Source organism: Monodelphis domestica, chromosome 2 (genome assembly GCF_027887165.1).
Source record: "Monodelphis domestica isolate mMonDom1 chromosome 2, mMonDom1.pri, whole genome shotgun sequence".
Taxonomy (NCBI): Eukaryota; Metazoa; Chordata; class Mammalia; order Didelphimorphia; family Didelphidae; genus Monodelphis; species Monodelphis domestica.
The window spans coordinates 204242926-204254999 of NC_077228.1; the positions used below are offsets into that span (position 1 = coordinate 204242926).

The 12074-nt window shown below is 43.5% G+C and overlaps 1 protein-coding gene across 13 annotated transcripts in view; it reads right to left on the reverse strand.

Moving 5' to 3' along the window:
* The window catches only part of GJC1 (gap junction protein gamma 1), a 45237-nt gene extending 33821 nt beyond the window's left edge, over positions 1-11416 (reverse strand). For 5 of the 13 annotated variants that reach the window (XM_016430561.2, XM_056816972.1, XM_056816968.1 and 2 more), the window contains exon 1: positions 9635-9875. The gene's annotated coding sequence lies outside the window, so the exon portion shown is untranslated. Of the gene's footprint in view, positions 1-9103; positions 9217-9634; positions 9876-11150 lie in introns of those variants that run through there. The other 8 variants (XM_056816969.1, XM_056816977.1, XM_056816978.1 and 5 more) reach the window with 4 other exon arrangements.
* Positions 11417-12074: the final 658 nt, after the last annotated feature.

The window sequence follows — 12074 nt, forward strand, 5'->3', positions numbered from 1 at the left end:
TAAGCTCAGTGGTACTCAAATCATAGAAACATTTTCCCAGCTCCATCTTCTCTGAATACAAGACTGGATATAATACAGCTAGGTCCAATTTAGTGTGAACAATGAATTTTAAGCAGGCCTGTGTATTTGAATTTGTACTATTCAAAGTTATAATTATGTAAAATTTGCAAATAATATGTTCACTTCAGTAGTTTCATTACTCACCCTACTCAGGACTTTGAAGATTCAAATACAAAAATGCATTAAGAAAGAAACAAAGAACTTTCATTTTCTTTCTTTTTTCTAGTAATTTTTATCCAAGGTCTGCCACTAAGTAATATGATGTTGAGATGAATAATATACAAATGTCCAAACATCTCCACAACTTAAAGAGAACACTGCAGCTCACTCCTTAAAGCTAAAAGTTCTCACTACAAATCTGTACAAATGAACAGGATCTATTTTCTTATTTGCATCAAAGTTACTATGAGTAAGATCAAATAAAGAACACTGGAAAATTTTTATTTGGTCTAATACCATATCACCATTCTCCTCATTTTCTCATAAAATATGGCAAAATCTCTGCCTAAAAGTTACTTTTATATTTGAAACAGGTGAATGGAAGCACACTTCAAAACACGCCTGTTCACACAATTAGCCAACTCCTTTATGATTTCTTTTATATGAGAATTACATATGTTGATGTTGGGCCCATCTCTTGTTTCCATTTCCTATAAAGGGGGTTAAAGAAAACAATCTTAAGAATCTACTGGAGAAAAGTGGTCAAAGGAGATGAACAATTTTTCAAAAGAAGAAATGAAAACCACCAACAACCATATTGGGAAAATGCTCCAAACAGGAGTAAGAGAAAATACAAATTTATCACCTCTCACCGACAACTGACAAAAATAATAAAAGATGGAAAAGTCAGCTTTAAAGGGAAATCAAGCACATTAAAATTGTTTGTAAAGCTATGAAAGGATTCAATCACTCTGAAAATGAATTTAGAACTATGTGAGAAATTATGAAACTGTTCCTTCCCTTCCATCCACCAGCAATCCTCATTACTGGACACATACTGTAGAGAAGCCCAAGACAAAAAGAACAGTCTCACTGATGCCAGAACATCCATAACAGCACTTTTGTGGGGACAAAAAGCTAGAAATAAAGTTGATATCTATAAACTGAGTGGAAGTAACTGAATATTTATTATCCTGTTAAAAATGACAAAATATAATAAATTCAGATAAATATTGGAAGATTTGTATAAAATAGTACAAATAAGCTAAATCAAATGAACAATACAGACACAGTGAAAACAACTCTAAAGGCAGATGAACACAGATTAAATCCGATGATCAATACAGATTCCAGACGACAGATGATGAAACAAATCTTCCTTTCTTTGTAGTGAGAGGGGAGTGGCAAACCACACATGTCAAATGTGACATATGTGGGTGATATAATGGCTGCTTTTCATTATTACAAGGGAAACGGAGGGGGGATGAGAAGAGTATTTCCAGAAATTATTGCAATATAAAAGAAACCAGTAATTTTTATAAAAGAAAAATTTCCCTATCATGTTTCATCATGAACTAAAAATTCCTATTTCCCGGAGAAATGTTATATTTGCATATATTCCCCTAAACTATTGATGGCTTTATAATACTGACAAAAGTAACGATGGCTTTTTTACCCTTTCAAATTCTGCTAATGGGGTACTCCAATTCTTCTACTTTTCCAAAGACCATCATCTCTAAGCTTATTTTACTTTCTATTCCATCCACATGTTCACACACTGCAAGCCACTAAAACAAAGACAGCTATTTTCCTCAAATGATAGAATTAAACACCAGATCTCTTCCAAAGTACACGTGGCTCCCTCCATTCAAAAAAATTACTTTACCTGAATTTCAGAATGGCAAGTCCACCTTCATCGCTACATAAAGCATCCTCAGCAACTGGTAACTAAGGTGAATTTGTCCAGCAGAATGTAAACTGTACAAATTCAATCTGACCCCTGGGTGTTCCTCAAGTCATAAACATATTTTTCCAACCCTTTTTCATCTCTGCATACTAGAGCTCCTAATATATAGATTCTCTGAGGGGGGAAAAAAACAACAACCAAAAAAAAAACATAGACTCTACATTTTTTTCCCCCTTTGAATGATTTTTCCAAGCACAAAGGAAGCTTTCCTTTCTGAGTGACTGAGAAGAGCACATATTTGAACTGCCCATCCTATAGCACAAAGCTTTCACTTTAGATAACATGAATGTCTACTATTGAACTGGAATGGGAGGTCAGGACAAACCATTTAGGCCAGACACACTAACAACAGATTCCCTGTGGTGAAAAAGGGAGGATTTCCTTTAGGTAAATACTATTTGCCTGTTCTCACCAAAATATTTTCCGCAGTAATGGCAAAATAACTGCTTGAGTGACAGACTAGGGCCAATAGGACCATCAACAACCTATCAGGAAGCTGGAAATCTGTCAGGATAAAGTAAGGCCTGGTCCTCTGGATCAACCACAGAATCACCGAGTCAATTCAATGAGTTCTTTCTATGGTGATTGAGAGACAAAATGATATATTTCACAAAATCAGAAAAGCTAACCTCTCAGATCTCATAAAATTTTCCAATATCTTTTCAATGTAATATCAATTATTAATTTCTTTTTTACATTTTTATTTTTTCAATTAATAAATATTTGGTTTCTTTCCCTCCCACATCTCCCCACCCCCACCCCATCGGGTTGGGGGAGAGAAAGAAACAAAAGTCCCTCATAACAAAATGTATAATCAAGCAAAACAAATCCTCACATTGGCCATGTTAGTTTCCATCTGTATCTTGAGCCCATTACCTCTTTATCAGAAAGTGAAGAAATAATGCTTCCTCATTAGTCCTCTAGAATCATGGTTGGTCCATGCACTAATGAGAGTTCTTAAGTCTTTTGACACTGTATTTAAAATGTTGTTATGGTATAAATTGTTCTCCTGGTTCTGTTCACTACACTGTGGATCACTTCACGTAAGTCTTTCTAGGTTTCGCCAAAACCTAACCTTTTATCATTTCTTATGGCATAGTTTTCCATCACATTCAAATACTATAATTTGTTCAGCCATTCCCCAATTGATGGGCACCCCCTTGTCTCCACTTCTTTACCACTACAAAAAAAAGGGACATAAAAAATTTTTTACATGAGTTCTTTTCTTCTTCTTTTTGGCCTCTTTTGAGGATATAGACCTATTGGTATCACTGTGTCAAAAAAAAATATTCCTAGTTTTGTGACTTTGGAGGCATTGATCCAAATTGTGTTTTAGAATTACTGGACCAATTTTCACAGCATTAGTATGACTGTTTTCCCACAGCCCTTCTAACATTTGGCATTTTTGACAATCTATAGGTGTGAGAACCTCAGAGTTGCTGTAACTGGCATTTTTATTATTAATAGTGATTTGGAACATTTTTTAAAATATGGCTATTGAAAAAGCTTGGATTTCTTCCTTTGAAAACTGCCCAGTCAACTATTATTTTCCATAATAATTCTTTCAACACTACAGCTTGATTCTTTCAACCACAGTTAACATTTATTTAGTATTTAAGGATCTCACAGCATTTTAAAAATCTGTAGTAATTTCTCTAAGAGTCAATGAAGCTTGGGTAGAAAATGACACAGTACACAGAGTGTCCAAAGCTCCTTGGGATTAGGGTCAACCCCCTTGTCTGCCTGCTTGACATCTACTATCTGAACTACATTTGTGAATGAAACAAATCAACTGTTCAATTTCCAAAACTGTGACCACAACCAGATATGGTGGTGTCAATCTTTCTGTCCCATGTACCTCAGGTGACCATAGCCCTCGTGTGTGTTGTAAGCATATAAAGCCTACTGACTGACCTACAAGTGAGGTCTGTTAGAATAATCCTAAGCAATGTTCCTAAGGCTATGCCACTCAAAATTTGTTTACTTGGAAAGTCAACAGCAAAATTTTATGCTTGTTAGAAACCCTGAATTCATCAATCAACTAAGTATACACCTCATCCTCTCCGAATACACAAGCTCAATAATGCAGAAAGCCTCCAAAACAAAAATCAGAGTAGTTGTTAGAAATAGGCATAAAGGCAATCATCAGAAATCTATTCTGCATTATCATTAACTAGAAATGGAGAACAGTTACTTCAGGTCCCTGTAAATGGCTTAAGGAGAAATTTTCAATTTACAAGGAGTAGCAATCCAAGGGCAATCTCTAAACATAACGGGTGTTTCAAAAGTCTCCAGGAAGACCTACATGAATTGATGCAAAGTGAAGTTGAGCAGAACCAAGAGAACAGCGTATACAGTAACAAATACTATATACTATGATCAATTGTGAAAGACTAAACCATTGTCAGCAAAAGAAGGTTCCAAGATAACCCCAAGGGACTCACGATAAAAAATGCTATCCACTACCAAAGAAGGAACTGTTGTAGTCTGTTTGCAGATCAAAGTATTCCATCTTTCATTTTATTTCCTTTATGAGGCCTTTTATTGTATGTGTATATTTACTGTATTTATTATATGTATGATATGTCTTCTGCCATAGTATCAGGAATATAGAAATATGTACTGCATAAAAGTGCTGGTATAATCTATATCAGATTATCTGCCACATCAGGGAGGAGAGAGAATCTAAATTGCAAAATGTCAAAAAACAATTGTCAAAAACTCTTCTATGTGTAACTGAAAAGAAACAAATCCAAACAAAAAAGTTTCCAAGAAGTTCATGGAGGTGGTGGGGGTTGATAACAGGCCCCAAGAAAGTTAGGAAATATAAGCTAACATTTTGCAGATTGCTCAAGTTTCCTCTTCTTTGCCCTTAAAAAGACTAGTCTAGCCAACCATTCCATTCCTTCCATAAGGCAAAGAGTAAAATGGCTCCTAAAATCAGGAGCTCCAGATAGAGCAAGGTAGCCCACAAGTTGTTTGCTCCTTGTGACTCATCATAACTGCCAACCAAGATTGGTGTTGTAGTGGTACAATTAGAAGAGGGATTCTGAATCTTTTTTGCATCATAGATTTTCCCCCACCCAGCAGTCATATGAAGCTTATATACCCCAGTCTCAGAATAAAGGTTTTAAATGCAACAAATAAAACACATAGGATTACAAAGGAAACCAAGTATATTGAATACATTTATCAAACTAGTTTTAAAAGCAAGTTCACAGACCCCAAGTCAAGAACCCCTGAACTAGGGTGATGTTGGGGAGCAGAGATGGGCTAAAGAGTTGGGGATGTGGCAAAGACAGACCAGCAGAGACCATAAACACTGAAGGGAGACTGAATAAGACTAGCAACTGCTAGTCTGCAAACCACAGACAGGATCAGATGGAGTCGAATGCAGATCTTTTTTCTGAATTACTTGCCCAAGTCAATATGGGTAAATTCTATATGTGCAATTCCCTACCCAATTCCTCTCCTCACAGCCTAGGCAGGAACAGTGGTCTTAAAGACTGGAAAGTTGACCAGGAAAAGAAGCTCCTTGATAAGTTTTGCTATATACCAGCTCTTTTACAACAGCGTTTTAATTGATCATGTGGAAATTAAAAAGTCAATTACTACTGTGAGGTTGGTTAGTCAATCAGGTTGTCCAAATGCATGGTAGCAGCTTTAGAGAAGAGATATGAAATATCCTATTTTATTAAGTTTGGAATATATTTGATGCCCTGTTCTTGGATATGGATTAAACCTGGGGCCAGTGTCCAGGTGACCTGGATACCAACCAATGTCCCTCTGAGAGCAGAAGTATATGGAAGTCTTTGGAAACGCCAGTGCATTGACACTGAATAGACTATATATCCCCTGAGGAAACCACTTAGCAGTTGCTGAAAGGTTGGTGCCTCCTGGTGGCCCCATTATAAATTATACTCCCTAGCTGGCTAGTTAGCAAAGCAACAACTAACACCCTTTTTTTGCTGAAGGCTGGTAAAAGCCAGATCTGGTTTATAACTGTTTTTATAGCACCAGGTCTCACCATACCTATCATAAAGAAGACATTGAGCCTAACTTCATTTAAGCTCCTATATCCTATGGGGAATTTTATTAAATTATCTGCTAAAATTCCAGTTCCAACATGCTATATATAACCATTAGGCCACCAAAGGGTTCAAAAATTTGAGATTTGATATATATGGTTAATGTGGTGTCAGAAATCAAAGAACTGCCTTGGGAGTGTTGAGAGTTAAATGATTTCCCTAAGGAAACAAGGTGAGTCAGTTCACAGGATCTTGAGCTGGGAAGAACCTTAGAGATAATAATAAAGTCCAAAGGTCCTATTCTTAAAGATGAGGGAAGAGAGGCCCAGACAAACCTCAAAGCTGAAGATCAAACCTGTACTAAGTACCAGAACCAGGCCTCACACTCAATCTGGGTGTTCTGACTCCAAACTAAGAAAAGATCAGTTGTCTTCTTCGGTCTGAGATAAAGTACCAAACACTCTTTTCCTGCCTTTAGCTATTTCAAGGAAGAGCCATCAGTAGATCTCTTCCTATACCACCTTGTCATGCCTATCACAATTCTCAAAAATCATCAAAGTGCTGATTTCCCAATTTGGTGTCTTAAAGGAGTGGGGTTATAGTTGCATTTACTTAGCCTAGATGCCTCAGAGAGAACAGACTGTCACCACGGTCTTGTATTCGTGCCACAAACCACTTCATTTCTTCGAGTGGGGAGTACACTGAAATCTACAAAGGGATCCTGTCCTTGCTGCAGGAAACCTCTTTGGGCAATATGCTCCACAGCCCAGAATCACAAAGGGCGCACTGCCAAAGGGGACTTGTCAGCTCAGCCCGGGCACAGCTCTTCCCTAGCCAGAACATGACAGTGTTGTGCCTGACTAGTCTGGAGATTTTCTATGGAAACCAAAAACGCTCAGATTTAATAGAAAAGGAAAGGAAGACACAGGGTCTATTTTCCCATCAACCAAACAACCTATGTAAGCAGACACTGGCTTCCATGCACATTACATCTGAATTAACTAAAAGAGATGACAGTGATACAATCTACTCAAAATTCTGGAAGAGTATCTGTAATATGAATTCCAGGTATGAGCTCAGACTTAAAGAGATGTCAAGGATAAAGAAATAAATTCTTTGCCTATGTTTATTAGGAATAGGTATTTTTCCATCAGAACTACAGATTCTTTTCTATATACCAAGAGCAGCATTAACACACAAAAACGTTAAATAAGCATAGCTCTCCCACATAACTTTTAAGCTCAATCATGCCCAATTCTAAAAACAAGCAAAATCCAACAAAACCCAGTAAAGAGACTTAAGAATAAAGGTTTAGAAGTGTTTTATAAATACTACTACCTTAAACAAAGTTAGGAACATGGTAGGGACAAAATATCTGTTGTCCACGTGATAGATTAGATTGTAAATTATGTACCATCTGTTTAAGGATCCAAATTCCCGATAACATGGGCGAGTTAAGTAAGGGTGAATGTCAATATTCTTAGAGCTTATCCCAATAAGGGGGATTTCCACAACCCTAAAACACAATAAAGACTATGTATTAAGAGATTTCAGCACTTATTGGACAAAAACCAATATAAGATGTATCAAATATGCTGCTTTCTCAAATGAGAAATCCTTAAATCAATGGTTAAAAATCAATAGTTCCTCCAATGGCTGAATAACAGGAAAGGTAGAAACCTTTAGAATTCTTTTCCTTGTTTTCTTCATTGGAGTTGGGGATGGGATTTACAGGGTAGAAAATAACTAAAAACAAAAATTCCTTCAAGCCTAAAAAAGGATCAAATGACAGAGTTGTGTTTTTTTTAATAGTTTATAATACAGAGAGGTTTATCTGTCACACTCTTAAAAGTGCTATGGATTCCTTCAGCCATATCCACCAATAGGCAAAATCAAACCATTACAAAATGAAACACATTTTTAAAAAGAGAACTTTCATGCAACTTTTACAAATGTTCTCCGAAACATCCTTCCTCTAAAGCAGCTCTCTCCAAGGAAACCAAATTTCCTGCTCAGCATCTAAAGCTCTAGTTACAGAAGATGCAGATTTATTTACAAAACCTCTACCTTTTACCCAGAAGAGTTAGTTCATATTTCTTTGGTTCTGCCATTACGTAGTACATGAGAAATTTAAAGTGAAGGCAGATAAAAACATGGAATTCCAGAAATAACCAGCAGACCTACAGCAATTTACAGCTTTTCAGGTTCTGAACTTGGACACTATTTATTTTTCCACACCCTTCCTTCAAATACTAAAGCCACCTTGAAAAGAAAGATCTTTTTATCTTAAACCATCGATTTTGCTAGCACTTTTAGGAAAACCCAGCAATCGTGTACTCAAGTCACACTATTGTTCTTTACTGAGAAGTGAATAATCTAGGAAGACAAGGAGAGGGAGAGAGAAAAGGTTAAGAAATTCAGAAAAGAAAAGAATGGAAAAAAGAAGGAAAGTAAGAAATTAACAAAGAGAAGAAATTCTTTAAAAGGAAAGGCAGAAATTAAGAGAAAGAAAGAAAAAGGAATAAGAAAGGGACAGAAGGAATAAAAACCCAGAAAGAAGGAATTAAGAAAAGGAAAGATGGAAGAAAAACAAGGAAAAAAGAATGGAAAGAAGGAAAGAACGAAGAATTAAGAAGGAAAATTAATAAAGGGAAGAAAGCAAAGAAGGAAAGAAAAGAAAAAAGAATGGGAAAAGAAAGGAAGAAATTATGAAAGAAAAAAGGAAAATTAAAAGAAAAAAGAAGGAAATTAAGAAAGAAAAGGAAAGAAATAGGAAAAGAAGAAAAAAGAAAAGAAATTAAGAAAGGAGACTAAGAAAAGGAATAGGAAAGAAAAGAAACTATGAAAGAAAAAGAAAGAAGGAAAGAAAAGGAAGGAAATCAAGAAAAAAAGAAAGAAGGGAATGCAGGAAAAGAAGAAAGAATTTAAGAAAAGGAAAGAAGGAAAGAAAAAGAAAGGAAATAACCTCCACGCTGTCTTATCTATTATCTCATTTGGATGTGAGCACATCCAAAGAAGGATGGAACCAAAAGGACAACTTCCAGAATACTTTTAGCCTCCCCAAACAGGAGTGACTTTCTCTAAAACGGCTAATTCAAACTTCACTTACCCTAGTCTTCCATCATCGGATCTATGCTTCATGCTCACCAAACAGAAAAGTAAGAAGCCCAAAGCAGCCACACTGAGGTCCTGTTAGTTTCTGATTAGCAGAGCCCTTCTCCACTCAAAATCAAATTCACGCCCCCCTTCCCCCAGCAGCAGCAGCACCACGTAAAACTGAACTCTCCAGCCTTCCCCCGCCCCCCCTTAATACCAAAGAGCTTCCCCCGCCCCCCCAGCCTCCCGACTCCCCAGGGGCTCTAACACCCCCCCCTTCGCCCCCCCCAGCCTCCGCCGGCTCCAAACTCCAAACTCCCGGGCAATCCCCGCTAACAGCCCTGTCTGGGCTCCTCATCTCCCCCTGCGGCGCGGGGCTGGGGACTAGCCCTCAAAGTTTCACAGCCTGAGAAAACAACCATTTTAAGGCAAGAGGATGGGAAGGAGACTGTCGTTGCCCCCCTCCCTTCCCGCCGCTCCCACCCCCCGCAGGATCTCCCCCTCCGCCAAATCCTCTCCTCCTCTCTGTATCTCTCAAACGTACTCACGCGGTTCCCGGGCTCCGGGTCCGAGCGGAGGGGAGGCAAAAGTAAACCCCCAGGGTCCTGTGCATCGGGAGGTGTCCAGTGCGGGAGACAAAGGCTAGACTGGGAAAAGGCACCAGGCGGGCGCCCCCATCGCGCCGCTTCCAACGGACCCGCGGCGCTGCTACGTGGAGAGCAAAGCAGCCGGTTCCCCACTCCAGGAGGTGCACGGCAAGGGCTGCCGGGCCCCCCCGCCAGGCGCTGCCGCCCCCCCGCCCCTCAGGCCCCGGGCCGCCGGGACCCCGCCTGCGCCCGCCTCATCCGTGGGGCAGGACTGGGCCGGGCCGGCTGAGCGGAGAAGGAGGAGGAGGAGGAGGGAGAAGAGGAGGGGGAGGCAGAGCCCGCCCGGGCAGAGCAGTCGGGGCACAGCCGGGGCCACCCCAGCCTTTCTTTTCCCTCCCAATTTGGGCAGCAGCCGCGCGCGCGCCCGCCGCCCGCCCGGAGGGACAAAGCAGGAGGGGACGGCGCGACCGGCCCCGGGCTCTGAGAAGAAGCCGGGCCCGGCCCCCTCCCCCGCCGCCGTCTCCCGAGCCTCCCCAGCCGCTCTTCAGAGGCCCCTCCGGGCCCCCAGTACCTCCGGGTCCCCAGTACCCCCACAGCCGCCAGTTTTCAGTCTCCTCCCCGCCCTGGCCCCCCCCAGTTTTCAGTCCCTCCCCGCCACGGGCCCCCCCCACTTCTGGTTCCTCCCCTTTCCTGGACCCCCCCAAGTCCTCACTTCTTCCCCTTCCCCAGCCCCCGGCTCTCGGAGGCCTCTCTCCCAGAGGCTCCCTCATTTCTTCCCATCCCACTCCCAGCCCCTCAAGCCATCCCCACGCCGGCTCCCTGGGTCCCTGGCCTCCTCCTTCTCCGGTCCCCCAGCTTTCAGGGCCCCCCTCCTGGCCCCCGGTCCCCTGCCCTCGGGACCTCAGGTTTTTAGTTCCCCCCCTCAAGGGTCCCCTAATTCTTAGTTCCTCCCTCCTTCTGGGCCCCTCCTGCTCAGGCGCACCTCAACCTGCCTCCCCCAAGACCCCATCTTCCTCCTCAAGACCCTCACTTCTAGGGTCCCCTCCTCCCTGATCCCTCAGTTTCCCCATCCCGGGAGCCTCCCAGGCCCTAGACTTCCCTTCTTCCGGGACCCTGCACTCCTTCCCCTTTAAGGAAATTCTTTGCCAAGTTCAGGACCTCCCCCCCCCCCAATCCTCAGGGTCCTCCAGTCCTCAGAACATCCCAACTCCCCAAAAAGGGTCCCCCAATCCTCTCCCTCCTCTCCAGGCATCTCATCTCTCCCTCGAAGAACACCTCTCCAGGGACCCCTTACCCCGCCCCTTTCTGCCTCCCTCTGCTGGGACACCCCGACATCCCCCCTCCTACTCTCCCCCTGGCAGCCCGCCCCGCCCCCCAAGCCAAACCTCCCGGTGCCCTCCAAATCTCTCCTCCCAGGACCCTCAGGGTCCTCTTCCTCCTACACTCTGCCTCTCCGCCCCTCCCCCCACTCACCGGGCCCGGAGCCCCTGACTCCTCTTCCTCCTCTTCCTCCTCCTCCTCCTCCTCCTCCTCCTCCGGGCCCCCGGCCCGTCCGGCCGCTGCCGGTCGCCTCATGTGCACCTCATGCTCCCGCCGCCGCCCCGCCCCTGCCGGGGGTGATCGCCTCCTCCGCGGCGGGGGTGTGTGTGGGGGTGGGGGTTCTTCGGGTCGAGGCCCGTGCTCGCCGCTCCAGCCTCCGAGCCCGTGCCCACCGCTCCCGCCGCCGCCACCTCTGGACCTGCCAAGGCGCCTGCGCACAAGGGGCTGAGCTGGGGATGGGGGGGGGGGGTCCTGCCCTCGGAGTAACCGTGAACTGGGACCAAACCCTGCGGAGCCGGGCGTGCTTGCACTCTAGCCTCGAGGCACGTCCCCTCCACACACCCAACACATGCGTGCAAGGTACGTAAGTGTGTGTGTGCCCCAGCTGCACTGTCGCGCTGCGGATCTCCTAGCCCACCTCCTTGAGGACCCCAGGTCTAGATCCCGGGGAGTTGAAGGGGTGGGCAGCCGTTAGCCGGCAATGCCAGGACCCAGAAGTCACTCCTAGGCTTCCCGAGAGTCCCACGGCATATGGTGCTCCTTTGAAGCTGCTCTCCCCAGGGCTCGAAAGCAGGGTGGTTCTTCCAGCCCCAGTCCCAAATTTTGCTCTAGAGGAGTCTAAAAGAAGCACTTCTCCTCCTCCCGGATCGGGGCCCTTCCTGATCTTTATCTCCCCAAGCCCAACGTGTGCTCGCTAGTTTCCTGCCCTTGGAGGGCGCCCCTCTCTCCCTCAGCCAAACGCATCTTGGCACCTGCTCCCCCAGAGGTCTTCGCCCAACCATCCCGGATCGGAAGCTTTCTTTTAAAGCTGCCAGGAGTACCCCACGGCCTTGGAGCCCGGCCGAAAGGAAGGGTTTA